The sequence below is a fragment of the Suricata suricatta genome, chromosome 5 (genome assembly GCF_006229205.1).
Source record: "Suricata suricatta isolate VVHF042 chromosome 5, meerkat_22Aug2017_6uvM2_HiC, whole genome shotgun sequence".
Taxonomy (NCBI): domain Eukaryota; kingdom Metazoa; phylum Chordata; class Mammalia; order Carnivora; family Herpestidae; genus Suricata; species Suricata suricatta.
The window spans coordinates 120,554,799-120,579,447 of NC_043704.1; the positions used below are offsets into that span (position 1 = coordinate 120,554,799).

General features: G+C 45.1%; 1 protein-coding gene and 2 long non-coding RNA genes across 3 annotated transcripts in view; 1 reads left to right on the forward strand and 2 right to left on the reverse strand.

Annotated features, from left to right (window-relative positions):
- The window catches only part of LOC115292211, a 54,226-nt gene extending 44,446 nt beyond the window's left edge, over nucleotides 1-9,780 (reverse strand). Inside the window, exon 1 of the long non-coding RNA XR_003908863.1 lies at nucleotides 9,698-9,780. This is a non-coding gene — a long non-coding RNA (uncharacterized LOC115292211). The remainder of the gene's footprint in view (nucleotides 1-9,697) is intronic.
- CLSTN2 (calsyntenin 2) overlaps nucleotides 1-24,649 on the reverse strand; it is a 589,043-nt gene that overhangs the window by 257,741 nt on the left and 306,653 nt on the right. The window lies entirely within an intron of this gene.
- On the forward strand, nucleotides 3,122-5,665 carry LOC115292212. Its single transcript, XR_003908864.1, has 3 exons — nucleotides 3,122-3,283; nucleotides 3,394-3,607; nucleotides 5,457-5,665. It is a non-coding gene; the product is annotated as an uncharacterized LOC115292212 (long non-coding RNA).

The following is a 24,649-nucleotide window of genomic DNA, read 5'->3' on the forward strand; positions in this document are numbered from 1 at the left end:
ATTTGGGAGTAAAAGGGATAGGAGAGTGTCAAGAATAAATGAATTTTAGTCTTGGCCCGAACAGTTGAGTGGATGTCAGCTCCATTTATCGTGACAGAAAAATTAGAGGGGAAGAGCACTGGGTGTTGTATGGAAAACAATTTGACAATAAAATATTATGGAAAAAAAAATAAAAAATAAAAAAAAGAATAAAGGATTGAACAAGGTAAAGCCCATGGAAGGATTCCCGGCATACAGTAAGAACTCATTTTGGCTATTGGGGCTACAATTGTGAACACAACAGGGAATAACCACAGGTCCCTCTTCTCAGGGAGCAACCAGTAAAGATCCCAGAGGATTTGGGCACAGTGTTAACAGGACAGTAATGCAATAGCAGCAGCATGACCCTGGTGAGGAGGAACAGGGCACCAGAGTAGGGGCGGAGATGTGTCTGGAGAGGTCAGTGGAGGTAGGTGGAAAGGATGGTTAGGAAGAATCCAGCTCATTCAGGGGGCTGCAGAGAATGCCAGCTCAGGAGCAGCTGAATTTTCCCAATTTATAGATTATTTCATTAGTGGCCAGGCCTGGTTCACAGTTGTTTTATATGAATCCCTTGAAAAGTGTTAATGGGACCTTTCACAGCATCAGTGATGGTATTGCAAATGGTAATTAGTATCAGTGGTGTTGGTGGGAAGTAGGAGATGCTAAATGGAGCATTGTGAGAAGGAGGAAAATCAAAACAATCGATCAGTATTTCTCAATCCAATATACAAACCTCAGAAATTATGTCCTGCACTTGAGAGGCTATAATCCACCAAAAATTTCAGGAAATCGAAGTGTACCAATCCATTGTGATGTTTTGTTTTTGTTTTTGTTTTTGTTTTCAGCTAGCACTGAAGGATCTTTCTAAAACTTCCAGGAAATGGTGTTCAGTGATTGCAATGGACTCTTTCTCAAAAGAGCTGGGTCCCAGGGGGCTGGTGCAATCATCGCTCTACCGTTGAGGGTCCTGGGTGGAGAGTAGAGGGGCCGGGAGAACTCGGCTGTACACTGGGCAAGGCCTCTTTTCCCTTCATCTCTCCCTTCCTGTCTCTCTCCCGCCTTCCTGGTTTCCCCCCATCTTTCCCCCAACCCTCCTTTCTTACTTTTCTCAAATTTTTACTTCTTTTTTGTTTATCTAATGTGTGTTAATGATCAAACATTCTAAGATTACAATAAGTGTGTATCTGAAACATAAGTTGCCCACATCCATCTCTCATCCTCTTGTTTCCTGTTCTGCTGATTGATTTTCAAACTAAGGTTATGCTTTGTTTGTTGAGAAGAAGACCAGATTATAGATAGCTTGGTTGAGTTACAAATTTGAGCAAAAACACCTTGGTAATCATAAGGCAGAACCCTCTCCTGATCCAAACCCATTCTAGAAGATGAGAGAGGAAGTCCTCGGGAGTTTCTGAAGTGCCGTGTGGCTCATCAGTTTATTCCTCTCTCCTCCAGGGCACTGGGATGTGCTCTCAGAAGGAGATTCAAGTTTGTGAGGCACAAATACAGTACATAGCACACTGATTTGGAGATTGGACATACCTATGTTTGAATTCTGGCTTCACCCAGAGCTCATAAGCTGTGTGATCCTGTATAAATCACTGGACATCTCTGAGCTTCAATTCAGAGTTTGGAAAATGGCAATTTTCTTTTAAAGGTTATTTATTTTTGAGAGACAGAGAGAAAAACAGATATAGAGAGAGACAGAGAGAGAGAGAAAGAGAGAGAGAGAGAATCCCAAGCAGACTCAATTCTCAGCACAGAGCTTGATGCAAGGCTCAATCCCACAAACAGAAGCTCACAACCTGAGCCGATATTAAGAGTCAGATGCTTAACTGGCGAGGTCCCTCAGGCACCCCCAAAATGGGAATTTTATATCTACATTCTTGGCTGCTGAGAGAACTACACAAATTGATATATAAAGTATTACCTTTTTCTTAAAAGTAAACTGTTTTGTCAATTTCCACTACTGTTACAGTTTCTCTTTATAAGAAACTGCACACATTGAAAGTGTACATTTTGACCAGTGTTGATACGTGCATATACTGTAAAACAGTCACTACAATCAAGACCGCAAGCATTTTCCATCAGCCCTGAAATGTCCTCATGCCCCCTTACAACCCACTTCTCCCTCTGCTCCCTTCCCCGCTCCCTTCCCCAGACCACTGACTGGCATTCTGTCCTCAGAGACTAGTTTTCATTTTCTAGAAATGTGTATAAAGGGAATCACACAGGGTGTCATTCTGTTTGTCTGCTCGGCCTAGCTTCTTTCCCTCAGCATAATGATTTTAAGATTCATCTGTGGTGTTGGGTATACAATAACTTAGTGCTTTATATTGCCAAGTAATATTTTATTAACTGTACTTTTTAAGCCATTAAGGCACGCCTTAACATATACAACATCCTTGGGATCAGGAACCCAGAAAGATCTTGTTGTCTCTCATTCTCAGAAACCTTTGCTCACTATTATATTGTCCTTTGAGGCATGATGCCTATTCCTCAGATGGGCTATTAAGGCCCTTCATGAAAGTGCCTCTTGGACTCAACCAGTATTGTTCCCCTCTGCTGACCAGCCTGATTCCTCATTCCAGCCAGGCTAGGGCTCCCTGTTACCGGTACTTTCCAGGATCTCTTTAGCATCTGTGCCTTGGCCATTGCTGGTCCACGGCCAGGAACACAGTCTCTCACCTCCTCGCCTCTGAAACTCCTACCCACTCCGACAGCCCGGTGCTGCCTCAGCTCCTCCAGGCCCTGCTGTTTCTCCAGCTGCCCTTCAGCCCCTCTACGCAGCATACACGTCTCACAACTCAGCATGTGCCACCCAGCGGGCCCCTCCTCCCTTCTGCCAGCAACCTCCATCCGGCAGCTCCACGCCAGGCTGTGAGCTGAGCATGGGAATAGAGAGAGAGGCAAGACACAGTCACCCCTTCGGGGTGCTCACAGTCCAAGGATGGGCTGGGAGGCAGCCAAGTGCATTGTCATGCCTGTGGGTAGGCGGAAAATAGAGGGAGGGAAAGAGGCTGTGCGTATGTCTGTCTGTCTGCAATGGGGAAACGGGGAGGTGCATCATCAAACCATTCTTTTCAATTTGTCAGAGCAAGGAGCAAGCTTTGTACATCTCCTGTCTGCCGCTATCTATACAGGGCTAAACAGAGAAGATAATCCGTGAATATTTAATTGATTTGTGAAGGAAAAAATGGGCCAAAGAGTCTCCCCAGCTCTCCATGAAAACATCACACCTAACAACGAAAGAACCCACAGCCAGGTATGAATCCAAGACCCTGTCACAGGTCCACCCTACTGTTCATTCCTCAGGCTGCCAGCGTCATCTCTGTTCGAAATTGGACCTGACAGAGAGGTTGGTTTCTTTATCAGGGCCAGAGTTCCGGATGCTGCACAGAGGTTGGAGATAAGATCAAGCCAGATAAGATCAAGCCTCTGGCTCCAGAGGCTTCTCGAACCCTTTGCGCTGAAGAAGCAGCTTGTCTTAAAGCCTGACACGAACATTTCTCAGGTGCTACACCACCACCCTGACTCTCCACAAGCACCCCAAGCCAGAAGGAGAGGGCTTAAACTTTCCATTTGGCAGGTGAGATCACTGAGGCACAGGGGGTGGTGTGCTAAGGCACCTCCTAGCAAAAGTGATTGGACTGACTGTCCCCTATTTTTTCAGGACTCTTCTGGTTTGTACACTTGAAACTGTCATGTTTCAGGCCATCCCCTCCCCTGCAGTTCTGAGCAAATGGGATGGTTGGTCACCTCAACTTCAACTCACATCCTCTGGTCCACATTTTACTTTAGCCCAAGGAAATGTGACCCCCGACCAGCAGCAAGGGCCGCACAATCCCTGGGGGTGGCCATCAGCAGTCTGTTTTACCAAGCTGTCCAGGTGCTCCTGGCGTCTACTCAGCTTTGTGAACCAGTGCTCTAACTATGTCTGTTGCAAACAGCCTCACACACGAATGTCACCAGCTTCTGCCACTGTTACGCCCGCAAGAGCTCTTCCTTTATACCTGTAGCTAATCTGATGCAGCAGTGCCGGGAGAAGCTGGAGTGGAGCCTGTAGGCACTGCCTGCACCCACGCAGGGAGTAACATCCCCCGAGGCGCAGGAGACAGAGCTAGTTGGCAAGGGGTCCTTGTGCCACCCCTTCGGCCAGCAACTTGACAATGCAGTCTATACATAATCCATAATGAGAATTAACTGAAATGAAATAAATGAAAACCTCAGTCGCTCAGTCTCACGAGCTGCCTTTCAGTCATCCACACGTGGCTAGTGGATGCAGCACTAGAAAGCGCAGAGTGCAGTCTCAGCGTCAAAGGGCTCTGCTAGACAACTGTTACTCCGCAGAGGCCGGCACAGGGGTGGCCGACTGGAGACCGCTGCTTTGCATTGGCTTTTCTTCTCTCCATCTTGCACCCCGCCCAGCCCCCCAATCTTGTCCCTTGAAAGCATACCAGCCTTTGTCTCAGGCTCGGCTTTTTGGGGCAGGAGTAGGAGGTGGGGGGCGCACAGGGACAGCATGGGGCAGAGCACAGCCAGACCCCAGCCCTGGCACTGGTCCCAGCTCTGACCATCTCCAGTGTCAGGCTGAGCAAGTCAAGCACGGGGATGCTCTGCTGCAAACACAGGCTGATGACAGAGTCTTTACATGGAGGAATGTAACCTGAAGATGACGAGAGAAGAAAGCTTTCAGAATGAGCCCTCTCGGACAGAGTTTTGCATTGACTTTGAGAAAAGATTTGTGCTGCTAGAGCTTTTCTTTCCACAAGAAATAGGCCCCCATGGCAGGGCACGTCCGGACAGAGTGGCTCTTAAGCTAGGAAATCCACAGTGGCCACACACAGCCTTAATTTGAGAACTTGATTCCCACAATCCCCTGCAGTTTGTGAATAACGTTATTTTCTTCAAAAAGAATCACTTTTATGTTTTCTTTTCTTTGCAACTCCATCAATATTATATATGTGGAACAGCCCTACAATTGGCTGTTTTACCTTAAAGACTGATTAAGGGTGATGGTGTCTTGACATCTTTTCAATTCAGTTCAATCGGGCAAACATTTATTGAGTAATTATGGCGGGCTTTGTATGGTGCTTTCTAACTCAGCAATAAATTTGAAGCCCAATTTGTCCTTTCATAAAAATAATATAATGGGATTTACATATATACATATATATAAAATATATAATTATATATAATTCTTCATTTTGACAGAAACCTACCTGAGTTTCATGTTATTACTGCATCTTTAGAGTAAAGGCTTGATTTCAATAATAAGTATTTCACTGCTTTCTCTTTTAAAAAAACAGAGATGTTCTTTTGGATGACAATTTTATTTGATCAATAATTGCATCAATTCCTGCCAAAAGCACATACTAGCTGCCCAAGGTGAAATTTACCAGCTTCCAATTTTTAATTAGCCTGTATCTCGTTTACAGTTGGAGCTTCTACCAGAGAATCAGAGCAAAGTAACTCACCGAAGAAAAGCAAGTCATGCAGAAAATGCCAGTATCTATTTTCTAAACAAGTCATAACTTAAATGCCACCCACCCAGCTCTCAGCCCTAAGCTTTAAAGGGAGACACAACCAAAGAAACTGACTGGGCGGGAACATTATCAATTATGAGAGAAGTTAAAAGGAAAAAAGAATGCATAAATAAATTGGAAAAACAAATTGCAACTGAGGCTTGTTATTTTCAGTCTGAGGAGACATGATTTCTCTGTTTGAACTCATCTGTTTTTGCCTCTCAGTGGCCCAGCGCTAGGATAAGAGAGAGCGGGGGCGCCTGGGTGGCTCAGCTGGTTAAGCGTCCAACTTGGGCTCAGGTTATGATCTCATGGTTTGTGGTGTGAGCCCTGCGTTCGGCTCTGTGCTGACAGCTCGGAGTTGGAGGCTGCTTCGGATGGATTGTGTCTCTGTCTCTCTCTGCTCCTCCCCCACTCATGCTCTGTTTCTCTCTCTCTCAAAAATAAATAAACTTTTAAAAAAAGAAACTTAAGAGCAGACAGTGCAGTGCCAGGAAGCGGATGTGCTCTAGAACCAGGGGGAGGGAGTCCCGGGTACAAGTCTGGCTCTGCCACCAGCCGGGGGACTTGTAACCATCTTCTAAACCTTCCTGTGTCCTTATTCCTCCTTCAAAAAATAAGGGTAATGCAAGCAGACCACAGACCCCACTGGTTCACTGGGGAGGCCAGACAAGATCTGGGACTGAAAATGAAGCCTTAATCACCTGTGCGGTGGAGTGGAAACTCTGCATGTGGGTGTGATGCCCATGCAGCTCTACTGCACGATGTGATTGTATGAGTGTGTCAGCATCTGTGTGTGCATGCATGCAATCTACTAACATGCAGACTTTGGCTCTCAGAATGATAAAGGAGTGCATGGAAATGCTGATGAAACCTGGAAGGTTTAGTCAGAGAAGGCCACACAGGGCTTCATCTGAACTGGTGATGCATTATTTCTTAAGCTGAGTAGTAGGAAAACAATGTTTTGCTGTATTAGTTTTTAGAAAGTTCTGTATTATAAAATCTATCCATCCATCCATCCATCCACTTTTCTACCCATTCATTCAACCACCCTACCTACCGATCAACTGACCTACCTACCTTCTTACCTAAAGAACAAAAGGGCAAACCTCTGGTTGCAGTAGGAAAATATGAGGTGTGAACACCATGACAATCGCCAGGTTGCACCTCGTACCAGCTCTGCTGTGCACCCCTGGATATTGTTCCGGGGAGAGATGACAGCTCACTTTTAGGGGAGAAAGCCATTTTAAGAAGTGGTCATCACTTTCCCTCTGAAAACCAAAGCTCAGAAACTCTTGCAGTGGAATACTTCTTGTTCAGCTTTGGCAGATGGGTTGCAAGTGGTCAGAGTTGGAGTGCCCAAAGTTCTAAAGTAATACACACACTGTAAGACATTGTGAACTAGAGAAATGTGTGTCTTTTTTGAACTTGGACCTAGGTTCAAAACTCACTTCCTCTGACCACCAGCTCCCGGAACTTTGGCAGATGACCACACCACTCTGGAAGGTGGCATCCTTGGTGTACACAGGATAATAATCTCCCTCCAAGCAGATAGAGATCACACATTGGGGAAGGGAAGAGGAGAGAGGAAGGAATCTTTGGGCCAAAAAAAAAAAAAAAAATAAATAACAGACAAGTTTCTTTGGTCTATAAAATGTTCTAAAAAACTGATTTTTCTTGTCAATATTTTTACACTCAGGAGATTTCACAGGAAGCCCCTAATTTCCAGCTTTTTGGAGAATGTGAAGCCCAGCCTCCCCCAGCCTTCATTCCCATAAGCTGCAGGAGGCAGCAGCTTTATAGGCACCACACACGCTCCAGCCCCCCCTCTTGCCCCCCCGCAGCCCCTCCGGGCCCGCAGCAACCACTATGTCACCGCCTGCACCTGGGGTGCTAGAAGGTGAGGCTGCCGTGTGTGACATTAGAGGGAACATGAGTAAAGGACCTGGTTCAGCTGCACATCCTCATCACCCTTTGGCAACCAGGATGTGTAGTAGAAGTCTGGCTGGTGTGCTTAGTGCTTGAAAGAATCCCACTGCACGGCCAATTGTCTGCCTCCTCCAGGAAGTATCCCTGTCCCTGTGCCTGTCCACTTTGGACCAATTAGCTAACCTAATGCAGCAGCTTATGCATGGTGGGTGAGTGGTTGAGAAGGGTGTGCAGTACCCCTAAGGCTGGACTTTCATTGATTTTCTGTCTGCTTTCCTACTTCTTGTGGTTTCCGAGCTAGTTTCTGTCTGATAGTTTCTTTTCTAATCTCCATCAGAGGGCTCCCTCTAGGATTTGCCACTCCCGCCCTCACCTCAAATCTGCCACTTCTAGCAGTGCCTGGGTGGTTTAATTGGTTAAATGTCTGACTTCGGCTCAGGTCATGATCTCAAGGTTCGTGGGTTCAAGACCCACGTCAGGCTCTGTGCCGACAGCTAGCTCAAAGCCTGGAGCCTGCTTCGGATTCTGTGTCTCCCTCTCTCTCTGCTCCAATCCTGCTCACACTCTGTCTCTATCTCAGAAATAAACATTAAAAATATTTTTAAAAATTGCTACTTCTAATCAGCTATGGGTTGAGGAATCAGGCTACAATGCTTTTTAAATGGAAGACCTTTTGTCCATAAAATCTCAATGGGTGGCCTGTGAATGTGGACCTGGGAGCAGCTCTTAGAGTAAATTAATCAAGTGGCTGGAGGTATCCCCACCCCCATGCTCCTGGATGAGGAGATAATGGGTAAAATAACAGGGATTACACAACTCTGCACCCTGTTCCACCTTCATACACCGTCCCACGTGCCAGGAGCACAGAGGCTGACGTGATTGGCATGAGCTTGATAGAATTTTCTTTGTTTTGTTTTGTTTTTTAATTTCTGAAAGTTCCTCAAAGACCATGAGCTCACTGAGGGCAGGAACACACCCTCCTGGTAGCTGTGACCACGCCTTTGACATTATTGACACTAGATATTTGTTAAAGTGAAAAGAATTCATTCATATTATAATCCAGTATTCAAGTGACCCACATGCATTTATTTAAGATAAGAGCTCACTTAGAAGCATTTTACAGAGTTCCCACTCTACACAAAGTGCTCTTTGAATGAGGTTATACATATTTAATGATGTCACTCACTCCTTGGGAGGCTCTCTGCCATACATGTGTACACACATGGTCTAACATTCACACTTTGACCTTAAGCCTTGAACGGAGCTTTAGGGAAACTCTAAACCACCGGCATGTGCTCTCCGTGGCATCTGGGGCAGACATTGCTGGTCAATTACGTCAAGCATGTCACTCTTTTTACTGAACCTCGATCCTACCTCAGAATCCTTCTCAGTTCCAGGAAGACTACCAATCAATCAGAATCGGCTTTGGGATGAATGTAAGTTATTTACCATCCCCCAGTCAAGCTGAGTGAGCCGAAGTCCTCACTATACAAAGGTGGGGCTGTCCTCAGACATGCCGGGGCATTCGGTCCAATTCTCAAAGTTCGCTTGCAGCAGGCCTGGCCTGTCTGTGCCCAGTGCCCCTCCCCTACAAGCCCCGGGGTCCCTGGTCCCTGCGTGCGAAGTATGCAGGACACTGGCTGCCCCCAGCCCCGTGTGGGTTATGGCACACTGAAAGATGCTCTAGTTCAACATCTAAAACAACTGAGCAGGGGCACGAGGGTGGCTCAGTCAGCTAAGTGTCCGACTTTGGTTCAGGTCATGATCTTATAGTTTGTGAGTTAGAGCCCCGAGTCGGGCTCTGTGCTGACAGCTCAGAGCCTGGAGCCTGCCTGAGATGCTATGCCTCCCTCTCTCTCTACTCCATGCCTACTCATGCTCTCTCTCTCAAAAATAAACATTTAAAAAAAAAAAACTGAGCAGAAATGCAGTGTCTACTGAGCTGTCTCAGACTCTGTCCGGGGAGAGTTCATCCATTATGTAAAGCAAAACACCCTGCACATTCTCTTTTTCAGCTCCTCACAGCCATGGCAGCTGCTTCTGTTACTTTCCTCACCCTGCTAGCTCAGAAATCCTTCTTACACCGGCCCGCCTTGCCTCATGCTGTCCTCTCTCCTTATACTTTCCACGTAGCTCCAGCCTACTCTCTTCCACCAGTAATCATATGCCTTTTTCAGTGCAAATAAACCCAGCCTGACGTTCTTCCCCTCGATCGCCCTGCTTACCCGTGGCCGTGATTCTGCACAAAAAGGACACAGGATCTGATATGGCAGAGCCAGCACTCCTCTTACGGGGCAGAGGAGGGGAGAGAACATGGATACTGACATGGTAATGTTACTTTCTTTTTACACGCATATTATTATGTAAGATTCCGGAATCTCAGGGTGTAACCTACTTTGGACATTTCTTCTTTCTTGTTAAAATTTTCCTTTACTTAGGAGACGACATGAATATTTCAGTTTGATGCCTACACAATTCCCCAAGCTCCCTTTTCTGGCCCAGCCCCTGTGCTAGGGCTGTAGGCACAGAGGGCACAAAGCAGGGCCCTTGGCTCCGGCAGCAGCAGACCACATGGGGACTGACAAGAGTGTGCAACAACCTGGGGGCTGGGCTAAGGTCAGGTGATGGCCTATTATGCTTCTGCAAGGTCCTGCTCACCTCTGGGGCAGATCAAGAGGGCAAAGTGAGGAAGGAGTCCTGATCATCTTCTTAATGGTATTTGAACGAGCAAAAGGTGGGACTAGTTGCTCATTTCCCCCCTTCTTTGTTCATTTGGCAGCTATTTCACTGAGCATATACTATGCACCAGGCATTTGCTGGGGACTGGAGACATGGGGACAAATAAGGCAGGCGAGTGGCCTTGAGAGGCTCATGTTCATGAGAGTTAACCAGAGGTCACCGGCTTTCTTGAATTCACCCAGTTAGGGCCTGTGTAGACATAGCTACACTGCTACAGTGATCAAGAAGGCAGGTCACTTCAGAGGCTGTGACTTGGCAGAGCAAATCAGGGGTTTCCTGAGAGGACAGCCATCTGCCCACACCCATCGCTGACCGTTTCTTCCTTCTCCATGTTCTTCCTTGTGCAGCTCCTGGGAGTACACTCTGGGTTGCCTCTTTACAATGGACCCAGTAGCTTCAGCTTACAGACTTAAGCCTGGTCACCCAGAAGGGACCTGAACCCCATCCAAGAGCCCTGAACTCTGTCTGATGTTGAGCCTGGAGCAGCTGGTGGGAGCTCTGTGTGCAGCCCTGGGCTTAACCTGTCCTTCCCCAGTCAGGGCTCCCCAGGAGGCGTCTGAATAGGGAAGCCTCACAGGGGATGAGCTCACGGCACGTAAAACACCACTGGGATAATCCCCAAAGACATAACGTTGAGGAAAAGAAGTGAGACACAAGTGTCCCTGCTGCATGATTCTATTTTTTTTTTATAAAGGCCTGCAACAGACAAGGTTGATCTATGGTGACAGAATCAGAAGAGTGGTTACCCTGGGTTGGGAGGTAGGAGGTCTGGAAGGAGCAAGAGGGACTTTCTGGGGTACTGGCAGTGTCCCCAACCTCCCATCCCTCACCTGCACAGTGGTTACGTACTTGGATGTACAAACATTGGTTTGCGAGCATAATTCATTCCGGAAACATGCTTGTAATCTAAAGTACTTATATCTCAAAGCAAATTTCCCCATAAAAAATAATAGAAACTTAGAGGATTCATTCCACACCCCAAAAATACTCATATAAAAATGACTATGGTACTGTAATCCAATACAAAATAATAAATAAAATACAAAATATAAAGAAAAATAAATTAACCTAAACTTATCTTTGTAAACCCTTGTGGCTGGTGTGAGGGAGACAAGAGAGAGAGGGGTTACTGTGTAGGACGACTTTCACTGTCACTACCAGAGTCACTGCTATCTATTGGCCCAGTGGAATCTTTTTCTTTTCGTGCAACTTTAATAAGGAACCTAGCCAATGACAATTGCTTTTGCCTCCTTTTGAGGATTTTGTGGAAATGTGACATTGCATTGACAATCACTCACAATCCTGTGGCAAGCGTGTGTGTGTGTGTGTGTGTGTGTGTGTGTGTGTGTGACACAGAGAGAGAGAGAGATGGAGAAGAGCCATCAGCTCAGTTGTGATCACGTGACGTTTGGCATCATGTACTACTTGTATTGCAAAACATCAGTCGTTTATCAAGTTAAAATTTATTAGAAATGTTTGCTCATCTTGCAGAACATTCGCAGAACAAGTTATTTGCAGTCCAAGGTTTCACTGTATATGTGAACAACAGTCCTTCTATGCCTGTTAAGGTTACTGAACTTTACTATATATAAATTATACCTCAATAATAACAACAAAACCCCCAAACATTTGGGGTGTTGGTAAAGAGGTCACTATAAGTGTGCAAAGAGAAGTTCACTTGAATAGCAGACACCTCCTGGTGCTACTCTTTCCTACGCTCTGTGCTGGGCCTGGGATGGAAATGAAGGGGCACAGTGCTCATTCCTTCAGAGTTCAAGATTTGGCCAAGGATGGCCATGTGCTCTGACCAGGATAGGAGCAGCCAGAGGACAAGAGACAGCTGGCCGTGTCCTGAAGGGTGAGCAGTCATTGACCTGAGGAGGAAGAGAGGCAGGGCTCTGCAGACAAGGAGGTGGTCTGTGAGAAGGGAGAGTGGAGGGGATCCTGGGTGGTCTGCTGTGCCAGGGCATGACAGAAAGCCATGCTGGGAAGGCAGGCAGCGGCCAGACTGTGCTGTGGGGACCACGGCCTGAGAATAACACCTGAGAGCACTTGCGTCTGTCCCCACTATCTCACCTCATTCAGGCCCCAATTCTCCAGGAATCTAGAGAATGGCTTAACATAATCCAATATAGAGTCATCAGTCTTGAATACCAAGTAGATGAAGGAGGTCAGGGAAGGGCCTTTTCAGAGCACCCTGATCATGTCTGCCCCCTTATTCAGCAGATTGTAGACAGGTCCGTGGGGCCGGGTCTGCAGCAAGGTGCACCTCGGGCCTGCTATCTGGCCCACACGGGGGTATCACCCAGCATCAGCAGGGAGAGCCCCGGTAGCTCGTTTAAGACGCAGGTGAATCCTCCTCTCAAAGCACCACTGTTGTGGCCAACAAAGAATTATTACTTGTCTACATGGATTGTTTATTTCCTGCTTCAATAAAGCCTCATGGAACACAGATATTCCTTCATTTCCATTTCTATTAATTGCAGTGTCTTCGAGGTGAATAATAAGACCATGCAATCAATAGTAATGCTGGAACCACTGAACACAAACAATATCTCCCCCAATGTCTCTCCCCCAGCATCTCTCTGCTTTATTAAGTGGCAAAGTACATCATTTAAAAAAAAAAAAAAGGACACCAGTAGGGGAAACAAATCTACAAATAATTATTTAAAAAATTAATCGTGGTATAATTCAATTATGCAGCACGTAAAGCAGAAAAGTTCTCTTAATTACAACAGAATTGAATAGAACATTCTTTCCCCTTAACCTTGTTATTTTTCAAGGTGAGCTATTATAAACTAAACTCTAGCATGGAGTTTTCAATGGTTTCTCTTTGCAGCAGGGTCTGCAGAACTGTTCATAAGGATGATGCAACTGGAGATGGCTGGAGGAAAACTAGGTGACTGGAAGCCGCGGGTGTGAAAGGCAAGGAGCTTGGAGCCGTGAGCAGGACAGGGAGGAGCCAGGGACCTAGGGGGAAGCAGCTTCACTCCTCAGACTTGAAACTTCCCTCATCATCCCAGAGTTCCAGGAGCAATGAAATGGGTTAGCATAAACAGAGACCTGAGATCCCAGGCACTCATAGGCCCTGGTGGCCTGGACTCTAATGTGGGTTGGCTAGAGAACCTGGATACAGACTAGAGACCTGCCTTCCCATTTTCCTCCCAGAGAACAAAGAGTGCATCTTTCCTCTCCCACTCAAAGTGGCTCCATGGGTGTGAGAACAGTAGAGAATGTACCAAGTGTAAGCAGAAAGAGGCAGGGGTCCCCAGAGAAAGGAAAGATGAGGCATAGCTTTTGGACACAAGAGAAGTCATTTGAAGCCCCAGCTATTTTCTGCAATCTGTGCCCTGCGGGTTCGGCTTGCCCAAAACCAATTCTTGCATACTTGCCTAGGAGGTGTGAGAAATACAAAGAAACACAAACACCTCAGGAGTAAAGGATTATAAGGGGACAAAGGGAATTCAAAATCTAAGTCTCTACCAGGCCTGGAAATAGCCATACCATAACAGAGAAAATAAACCTGTGATAAAAACACTCACTGCAGTTTCCAAAGTGAGGGAGGTTCTGCATTCCTTACTAGCAACCCATCCAGTTTATACCAGCTCTGGGGGCATGCCCACAGCCCCTCCCACAGCCCTTCCTCCTAGCCAGGAGTTACCTCTGCTTCATTAGAATGTTAACACCCACTGGAGGAGGAGCACAAGCCTCATTTACATAACCTACAGTGTTTTATAGGCATGCTTTCTTAAGGCGCATGCTTGACCTTATGTCCCCCTCTACATATGGTGAGAAAGCTCCCCTTTGAATCCCAAGAAGGGCTGTCAGCACAAAGCCTGATGTGAGCTCCAACTCACGAATGGTGAGATCACAACTGGGTTGGATGCTTAACCAACTGTCCACCCAGGCACCCCCACTGAATATGAATCCTAACCCTAAATTAAAGAAACCCACTCACCCTTGCCCAGGGAGTCATGACTTTGGAAGTTTAAGTAATCTAAATCTTTTTAATTTTTATAATCTCATTGATTGGCTACTGTGTTCTGGACACTGCATGCACCTTTCTATAAAGGATCTTCTTTGCACACTCACCTCATGAGCTATTAGTTGCTGACCTTATTCATGTCCTGTGCATAATGATTAGATTGTTATTCTGTATCTTAAATTGTTATTCTGTATCTCATATCAGAGGGGAAGAAAGTGAGGCCAGCAATACTAAGTAACTTTACCAAGGTCACTCAACTAGTCTTAGAAAATTTGGGATGTGAACCTAGATTTTACTTCTTCAAAAACCTCTTATTTTCTTTTCTCACATGACTCCATATGCTTTTATGAATTTATATGTGAGCAAAACACAAACAGAGAAGGTGGTCCTTTCTCCAGCTTCTCCTTTGCCCACACCTCTATTCTAGAAGGGCAAAGAGTTAATGACTTCACTTATAAAAACAGCCCTGGCAGCTGTTTTAAACACAGCACTATTATCACTATTATCATGACGAGCAAGAAATATTAAGGAAAGAGGTTGGAGGACGCAGAGTTGGTTTCTGTTTATACTTTTATTCTAGAAGCTAAGTGTTCATTGGTTTAAGTAAACACATTTTGCCTCAGCTGGAACCCACACACATTTGTGTGTCTGCATTACACAAGCCACACTTAGTTTGAATTTCAAAAGCTTTCCTTCTTTTGAAACTAATCAAGCCTGGTAAGCAGCTTCATATACTACAAAACAGAGAACTTTCAATGAAATAAAACAACTAGCCTGGAGGGTGGGAGGCAAGCAGACAAAAGCACTCTAGATAACCTGCCACTTGCTCCTTTCTACCTGGACACTAGCTGGTATTGGAGCCTCTGCCCTCTTGTGTATCTGGGGCCCTGATGAGCAGAGGTGACCTCTGAGAGATTCGGGATAGATGATCTCAGAATGCAATGGTGCTCTAAATCCATTCGATTGGGGGCAATGATGCACTGAGCCATCAGCTGTTTGGTGAGCCAGTACAAAGTGATTATGCTGCTCCCTGGGAAGGAAATCACCCAGAGAGGCTGGTAAAGAATTATCTGGCGTGAGAATGTTAGGGAGTAATTCCTGGTAAATTATTACTTTGTTGCAAGACTATCCAGTGGTGCTAGCTTGTCTCCATGCTAGGATGAAAGGTCAAATGCAGACATCTTACTGGGTCTGTTGGAAGGGAGTCATGATGGGAAGGCAGCCACAAGCCAAGCCCTCCGTTGATACCTCTCTGGACCATAGGTTTCAGAATCTGCTATCCGGAGCCAGATGATAACAAATGTGCTTTTCAACCATTCTGTGGACTGTAATGAAATCGTTTGGAATGGCTGAGTGTTTCTGTGGCACTGGTCGTTTCCTGGACCCGGGTTTCCAACTGTAGCTCTACAGACACACCAGGTGGAAAGGGCAGATCCAAGCATCGCTGTCCTGCACACATACAACCTGACTTTGACGCAGAGGATCATGTTCTTTACTGGCCCAATCCATGAATCATTGGCGTAGGGGACACTGGGAGTGCACTGAGCTGACAATGGGTAGTGCATGTTCTTCCATCCTCACAGCCAGACTCTAGGCACATCCAAAACAAGGACCTCATCTCGTTTTGTCACAAAAGTGGTTGACAGAGCAAGTAGATGACTGCCATCTCCTCTCTCCTGCAGACACCGCGAAGCAGACTGGGGCAGAGCCTGGGTTTGGGAGCATCTGGGTGAGATGGGTTCTTGACCTGACTTTCCCCTCCTCATGTGTATGAGAGGGTCCAAGGATGGCAGGTGAGTGAAGGAGGCAAGGACCGAGCAGCACCTAGGAGAGGCCACACAGTCCTCTTGGTGAATGAGAGCCATTAAATCCTTGCAAGGACATTTACGCAGTTCCAGTATTTACTCTTTTCTCATTTCCTTGGCATGTTCACCTGTGAAGGTGGACTTAATATCATGCACCTCATCTGTTGGCTCTGAGGTTTAAATGTGTTGCAGTCTGTAAAGCTGGGGGCCCAGTAAGGAGCACTGGCTCAAGAATCCATCCTGCATTTCCTCCTTTTGCTTTCTCCTTGTCTGTCTTCACCACGTAAGACTTCACCAAATCCTCACAAAACCCCTCTGAGATGATGACAATTACTATTGTCACCAAATAAGGAAACAGACTCAGAGAGGCTAGGTAACTTTCTCAGGATCACACAGCTAGTGACAGGGCTAGGCTCTGAACACAGGAGAAAGACTCCTTTCTTAATACCAGTCCAGATTCCTATGGGGCCAGAACACCCTGAAAATGCAGGTCAAGGACTGCATTTCACAGTCCCAATTTCCTACAGCACTCGCTTTGATTCTCCACTGGTTAAAGAACTGGGCTATGTACACAGAGTTTAACTCAACAATAACAAAAGTTTTTTTTACCTTCCAGAAGGGTCCAGTGTTTAAGTACCTCCATTTCTGTGCATGGACGGCAGGCTTGGGCCACTCTGCCCCATATGTGTGTTGATCATTAGATTTCTGTTAATTAATACTGAGTTTAATCTTCTTTGATTACAAACATTGATTGTTGCTGATCTTCCAGCCATCCCTGCCAGCGGGTATGTATCTGAAATCCAAAACACTCAGGCACCGTCATGCCAGGAGAAAGGTGAAATGAAACATTATGCTGGGTTTATGGTCAATTTAATTAATGCAAATGTTCAGCTCAGTTCATTTGGCCCAATAATGTTTTCCAATAAAGCTATTGGGGACAAACACTTCTTCACTGTTTATTTTCTATGTCCAGTTTAAGAAAAATCCTTTCTGCAAGAAACTGAGCAAGGTATGGCCTCAAGGACACCATCAAGTTCTGAGTTGTGTCCAGTTCTAACTCCACAGAAAATCTACCTCTTGACTACAATCCTGAAAACAGAGATAAGGGGCTCTCAGCAAACAGAGAATAAGCTGTGAATTGGCAGAGCTGATGGCAGAAGGGGTGTGTGTGTGTGTGTGTGTGAGAGAGAGAGAGAGAGAGAGAGAGAGAGAAAGAGAGACCGAGGGGCAGGGGGAGAGAAAGGGGAGATTAGAGAGAAAGAGGGAAGCAGAAATAGAAGAGGTTGTGGAATGTAAAGTTTCCCTGCTAGCAGATTTATTAAATATTGCCCTGATTAGTTTATCAATAGACAAATCTCTATTGAATAATAATATTTCACCTGTGTAGAGTCTTCCAGGGCCCAGCGCACCACTACATACATTATGTAATTTGTCTCTCATAACAAGCAAGGTAGGTGCATATTATGGTTTCTGTCCTGCACATATAGAAAATGAAACTTAGAGAGGTCAAATGGGTTGCTTAAGGTTACACAGCTTCAGAGTCAAGACATGGGCTGTATATGCCTCCCACCCACTGCCACCAGGGTGCTGTGTACAGGTGTGCAGGCTGCACCGTGCAGAAAGGTGCCTAGGTGCTCCCATGGCTCACTGGCTTGGTCAACACCATGACTGGGTACTCAGGCAGCCAGAAGACTGGGACCCTTTTATCAGTTTGCACAGTGACACCTCTGTTTGGCAAGCCACAGTGATGTCTGTGGGTGGTGTCTGTCCAGAAGAGGTGTCATTCTCTAATGTGTCACAAACTGCCACACGGAGGCTTGCAGAAGCCAGTCCTGCATCCTCACCTCCTCGCACATCAGATCTATCTCAGCACCCATAACACTACTGGTGAGTAAAGCTCAGTTCCTGCCCTGAGGAAGTTCCTGGGGTGCACATCAGTATGCCTCCAGTGCTTAACACGGGGTTTGTAAACATGGGATAAAAGGTTGGTCAAAGGGCCGGTGAATGAATGTATGAATGCCATGTTCAGTGTGCCCCTTTCACCACATATTCCTGGCCCAGACCTCTGCTGGATGATCCTTCCCTCCTCTGAAGACTCAGAGCCCTCAGTCCCTCCCTGCTGGGTCTCAGGTCATTGTGCACTTACTATTCTTACTAGACAGTCCACTATGTGAGGGCAGCCACAGAGGCAGGCTGAGGAGGCTTCTCGCCACCAAGCTCAAAGCTTGGCATTAAATGTTATTTCCCTCCCTTTTCTCCGCCTTCAATTCATTCCCCATTTTTATGTGGTCTGTTTCCTAAGCACAAATAATATGCTTATGTGACAGGAGCTAATGAATCTCAATGTGGGTATCATTTCATTTCACAGAAATCAGAGTCCAAGAATTGCTGCACCTTCTAGGAATGCAGTCTTCCGGGGTGTTCTCCCGAGGCTTTTACCAACTGTTCTATCCCTATGCTGGGGCTTCTGAGCAGTTCCAGAATTTTCACGTCTACAAAGCTCAGTGCAAATGAAAAGCTGTGATATAAAAGGATGGCAAAGCCCTTCTTCAGGCCAACCAAAATAAAAATCACTGAGGTTTTTTCCATTACACAGTCAAAGGTTTGCCTGTCTGTTGGCCCGGGGCATGGCAAACCGCCTGGCTTCTGCCTGGAGGAGGAAGCAGAGTGGTTCCGAGTACACCGCCCCTGGAGGGTGTAGTACGTCCCCATCTGGCATAGGCATCCATCTGCTTTCAACCTCCTTTGGTAATTGCTATTGTTTCACTTCTCTGTTTTGGTGAATTCGGCTTTTCTCCCTGACCTTCATTGTTCCCTCAATGCACATAGGCTTTCATCTTGCTCTGCGACCCAGAAATGTGCAGCAGACACAGGGATTGGAGCCTGTGGACTGAGCTGGTTAGGCCAGAGCAAAGGCTTTCTACACCAGAAAAAAACTTAGAAGAGCAACACAGAGCTAGGTTTACTCCAAAATCTCATTTATCTACATTTGCGCATTAGGCTGCATTCTCCTCTTCCTCCTTCTTAAGGAAGGACCTGAAGTGTTTAGATTTTGACAGGTGCTCGAACACGTCTTGGTGGGCTGAGAAGAGGAATGAAGTGTTATACCAGACAGGAAGATAGACAATCTTCCCCAGCTACACACTCAGCTTGTTGGCTTGGGAGGAACGTGGTCCATTGTCCATCCACCTAGGATTTCCAGGTACAGCTGGTTTCCAAATGCTGCAGCTCTGATCCAGGAATGACAAACACAGGTCTCACTTGTCCTGATTCTTTCTACCTGTACTCATGGTAGACACTGCTAATTGATCATGATACTGCTCCCTACTGAGGCAATTTCAGCCTTGGAATTCTTTCCAACACAGTCTTCCAGACAATAACCAACAATCAGAGTTGGCACATGAAATGCCAACAGTGTGCTTTCCATAGAGCTAAGGACAAGTCACTGGTTAACATCCATGGCCGGGGACAACAACCAGTGGGCTTATAAACTGGGTCTATTTAAACTTACAGTGAAGGATGATCACTTGTTAGACTCATCAACATCCTGTGTGGTGACCATTAGCTCAACACTAAACTGTCTAAGCTTCAAAACCTGGCATAGGTTTTATGTATGAACATGGACGGATGAAACCAAAACACAAGAGTGGAAATCCAGACACATTTCCGTTTTTTCAGCCCCTAGTCAAGGCACAACAACCTACTTAAAACAAATCATACGTTTTAGCAACCAATATGCAAAGAGGACCGCAACAGATACATCTCCCCACTGCTCTCTAGTAGCTGAGGACAGGAATTGTTCTTCAGGCACGCGTACATGTGGGTGCAGCCAGGCATTTATCGCTTACACTTAAATGAAAGTTGGAAAATGCTGTTTATTTTACAACCCCACCAAAACTACTTTCTTATATAATATGAGCTCAATACTTTTTTAAGTTCACTGTTGTCTTTTTGGATCTCACTGTTGTGGGATTTCCAATATTTTCTTCCTTCCTTCCTCCCTTCCTTCCTTTCTTCTCTCACTCTCCCCCTTCCTCTCCCTCCCTTCCTTCCTTTCTTCTCTCACTCTCCCCCTTCCTCTCCCTTCTTCCTTCTCCCCAAACATTCTTCCTGCCTATTTACACTTTGATTGATTTCATTCACCTGTAAGATTAAGAATTTAGGAGCATCTGCTCAAGGAACTGCCTCTTCCCTGTATTCTCTCTGGTGCTGAGAAAGAAGAAAGGCTAATGGGGAGGGGAAGAGTAAGCCAACACTAAGAATGGATTAAATCACCCTCAATAATCCAGTGACCTGGTTTTTGGCTTCTTGGCGTTAGGCTACTGACTCAGGAGCAGCACTAGAAGGTTTCTTAGGAGCACCCATGAATCACAGCTGGCTGACTCAAGGCAATGCGGTGTTGATGTCTGCACCAGCTGTGTTGACCTAGCGAGGGCCCCAGGAGTCCCAGAGCCGAGTTTTCCCAGTATGGTAATGCTTACTGAATGCACTGCTACAGATCACAAGAGGGAGACTTAGACCGGCACCGATGCCTCCACCTGCCTAGTTTCCCGGGCCTCTCATCCTGAACACCCCTTTGATGTGTAACATTCTTACTGACTTACAAACTTCCCCTTTTAGGAACTCTGTGTGGGAGTGGGAAAAATGGGGAAAATCTTGCCCTTACCTAAGAAACCTCAAAGCACTGATGGTTTTCTTTTTCTTCCAGATAAAACCAGCTTTTATTTCATATCTGCAGCGGGAGAATCACTTTTAAAAGTCAATGCTGATGGAAAGTGCATTCGAACTGCACTTATTCACACTCAGCAGAGACAGGCTAGCTGGGATGATTGTATTTTTTTTGACAGAATTTGTTTTCTTGAAGAAAGGCCACATGGGGCCTGGGGAGGCCCACGCACAGCTGTGGCCAGAACTCTTACCCCATGGAGTCTGTGCGGCCTCCAGTCTCTGAGCCCTCTCTGCTCTGCTGACAAGTTGTTAGTTCATACCTTCCCGTCCCTACTAAAGTCCGAGATTCCTAGTTGAGAGTGGCATAGGGTTCCTGCTCCCAACTCCCTCAGCCCCTGGGAGCATGGCCTGCAGAGCGCAACTACAGCTTGGGACTGTGTTTGTTTCTACTTCTGTGCCCCAACCAGGAGGGGCAGGGCAGATGCAGGGCTGGGTGTTTGTAGCTCCACTGTTTGGACCTCATTCCTGGCTCTGCCATGTTCTGAGTAAATGCAGGCAAGTTATCTAACCTCAGAAACCTCCTCTAAAAGGTGACAATAGTAGTAGTACTTCCTCATGGAGTCATTGTGGAGATTAAGTGAACTGTGATGTGGAATCACTAAAAACGTGGCCAGGACACACCTAACACTCTGTAAATGGTGGGAGTGGGTGGTAAGGAATCAAAGGTGGTGAGCTCCTTGGTGGCATGGCCCTGTCCAAATCACTTCTGTAATCTCCACATCTAGTCTGACACAGAGAAAACCCTCAACAAATGTGTATGGAAGCGTGCCTATACTCTTAGATGCTCTCCCACTGGCCTAGTTCTCCACGAATAGCCATCATTCAAAGAGAACCACCTGCTTCTCAGTTGCCCTAAAAGCCACTGACCAGTCTTCCTTTCTTCTCTCTCTCTGTCCCATGCTCCTGGGTCACTTGCCTAACAGGCTAGAGATTATCTCTTACTGCAGGTCAACAGAAGGCAATGCAAGAAAATCATCCTCAAAGGGAATATGATCAACCATAGTTCATTCTTGTTATGTGCAGCAGGTGCTCTATAAAGTCACTACAAACATTGGATTAGTGAATTCTGAATCACTGTCCCTGAGGGAAATACAGAGTTGGGTTCCTGAGAGCTTCTGATCACCTTTTCACCACTTGATAAACATATAACTTGGCTTTACGTTTCTGTTTAAAGACACCTTCTTTATTTAAGAAAAAATTTTTAATGTTTATTTATTTTTGAGACAGAGAGAGACAGAATGTGAGTGGGGGAGGGACAGAGAGGGAGACACAGAACCCGAAGCAGGCTCCAAGCTCCGAGCTATCAACACAGAGCCCGATGTAGGGCTCAAACCCACGAACACTGAGATCATGACTTGAGCTGAAGTCAGAAGCTCAACCGACTGAGCCACCCAGGTGCCCCTAAAGACACCTTCTTTAATACTTACTGTTTATTTATTAACCCTGAACTCACGACCAATAGCATTATATTTCATACCTGAAGAACGTTTATCTAACACAAATGTTTTCTCCATCAAAGTCTCTTGTGCTTAGATACACTAGATACCATTCAACACTATGCTTGAAAGCAATCCTAAACAGCAAAATCACCAACAAAAAAATCCCACGCAAATGAAAAAAAAAAAAACCAAACAGGCACCAAATAGACTATGACAAGGACATTTGTTTATGGTACAAAAAGCTAAAACCAGAAGGTAGAATGGTGCCTTGTTCAACCTAAGCTAAAAATGTGGACATTGGGCAACTAAAACTTTTGCCACATTGCATGTACTCACAAATGACCATGAAGGCACCAGGAATAATGATATTGGGGTTGCAAATAATTTCTAAGTAGTAGGTAAATTTGCAAATTAGAATCGGTAAGTAATTAGGGTTGACTGTATATGATCTTGAATATTGATCTTGTATAAGAAAACAGCATACTTAGTATGGCATTTGTACTCAGAGTTCACCCTAAACTTCCTTTCACCTTAAAAAATTTCAGGGACTTTTTTCCTCCTCGTGGAATTATCAGTGAGTAGTTAATATGAATGTTTTACTGTTCTAATAAGGAACAGAAAGATGTGTCTTTAGTCCTCTCAAAGGCTAGCTTTGTCACACACGTGCTGGGTCTGATCACCACTTGCCTTCACTCCAGTCATCAGTCTCTCTTACTTCCACTTTATACATTTTTTCATACTCTACTGGATCATTTCCAACTGCAAATAAACATGCAAGTAAACACAGTGTATATAAACACAATGAACATGCAAAGTTTTTACGATAATCTCCACTTTCTAAATCAATAAACTGAGTCTCAGAATAGTTAAGAAACTTTACTGAGGTCACACAGCTAATTGGGAAGAATCGAGTGACTCTAAAATCTGTAGTTTTTATAGCATTATACTAATTAGCTTGGCTGTATGATTGACCTTGAAATGACCCTCAGTATCAAACACAAGTAGCAGAGCAAGCTCTAAAGACATGCTGATAGCTAAGATAAGCCATAAAAGATACACAGAGGCTAGGACACAGTTAACAAAGGGACTGGCCCACGTGTGAGTCAATAGTATGGTCCCGCACACCAAATGTGCAGGGTTATCCATGTGTTACTGGGAGGACATGTCTTTGTGTTACTTAGTGCCTCCTCCATATAAAGCGTCATGATGTCATATGCATATCATGATTTTCATCAGTGAGAAGGTCAATACTGTGAATAGGCTTTGAAAATAAAGATAATTACACAGAAGACTCTTCTTCAGGATGCTTTGTCACCAGACAGCTTCTACTAATCATATGCCAAATGTCAAAATAATGGAAATTTCCAACGTATTGTTGAAATTCAAAGAGGTCTTGTGCCCCATAGAAAACAGTTCAAAGATATTAAGATGGAAGTTTCAAAGCCAGACAGTAAAGGAAAGGCAGGGTGGGGAGGGGGAAGATGAATAAGGAGGAAGTAATGAAATTTAACTTGAAGTAGAAATTCGTCCTCGCTTCAGGTTTGTACAGAATCAGAGCAGCAAATGGGGAACGACAAACCTTGCATCAGAAATATGACTTTTATTCTCGCAGTGGTATGTTTATAGGTTTTCCAAGAATTTGACTAAAGAGAGCCAGAAGAAGAAAAAAGGAAAAGACAAATGAATTGGAAATGACCTCATCCATTATCTGTGGCCACACGAAGGAAATAATGCCTTCCCAAAGCTGGGCCATGGATTAGCTGTCAAATAAAAAACCTATGGATAAACACTTGACCTAAGCACAAAGCATTAAAGTAATTTCAGCTACATATGTCTACAAGGAAGTCACTGCCCATGTGGAATTGGCAAATTAGTAGAAAGAAGTTTCCACACAGAGCCTTCTTAATCTCGAGGTATGTTTAAATAATTTTACAAAAGGAAGCTAACACAATAATGGAAGCTGAAAACCTATGAACAAAAAAGTGTATGAACAAGGAAATTTTAAATGCTATTAAGCATTGGGGAAAGTCCTTAATCAATAATTAAAGAATAACAAATTAAAACAAACTTGTTTTTCTATTTTTGTAGAAAAAATATATAATAATATTCAATATTGGCAGAATTTGTGAAGGCGAAAGCACCTGCACACTGTTCATGGGAAAGCAAAGTGACAAATCTTAAAAGAATATATGTGAGGGGTCTCAAAAACATTTATGTCCTCTGACTCAGCAAGAATCTCTCATCTTCAGGAAAGAATCTGAAATGGAGACTGCTATTTTGACACAAAAGGGATCACTAGAATACTTGAAAAATATTTCTGTGGATATCTGCAAAGGTTTGGAAACAACCTACATGCCCCACAACAGATGTTATTTAAATTATGACACATCTATATATCAGCACAGTTTGCAGCCATTTAAAAATGCATTTTCAAGGGGAACTTGGGTGGCTCAGTTGGTGGAGGATCTGACACTTGGCTTC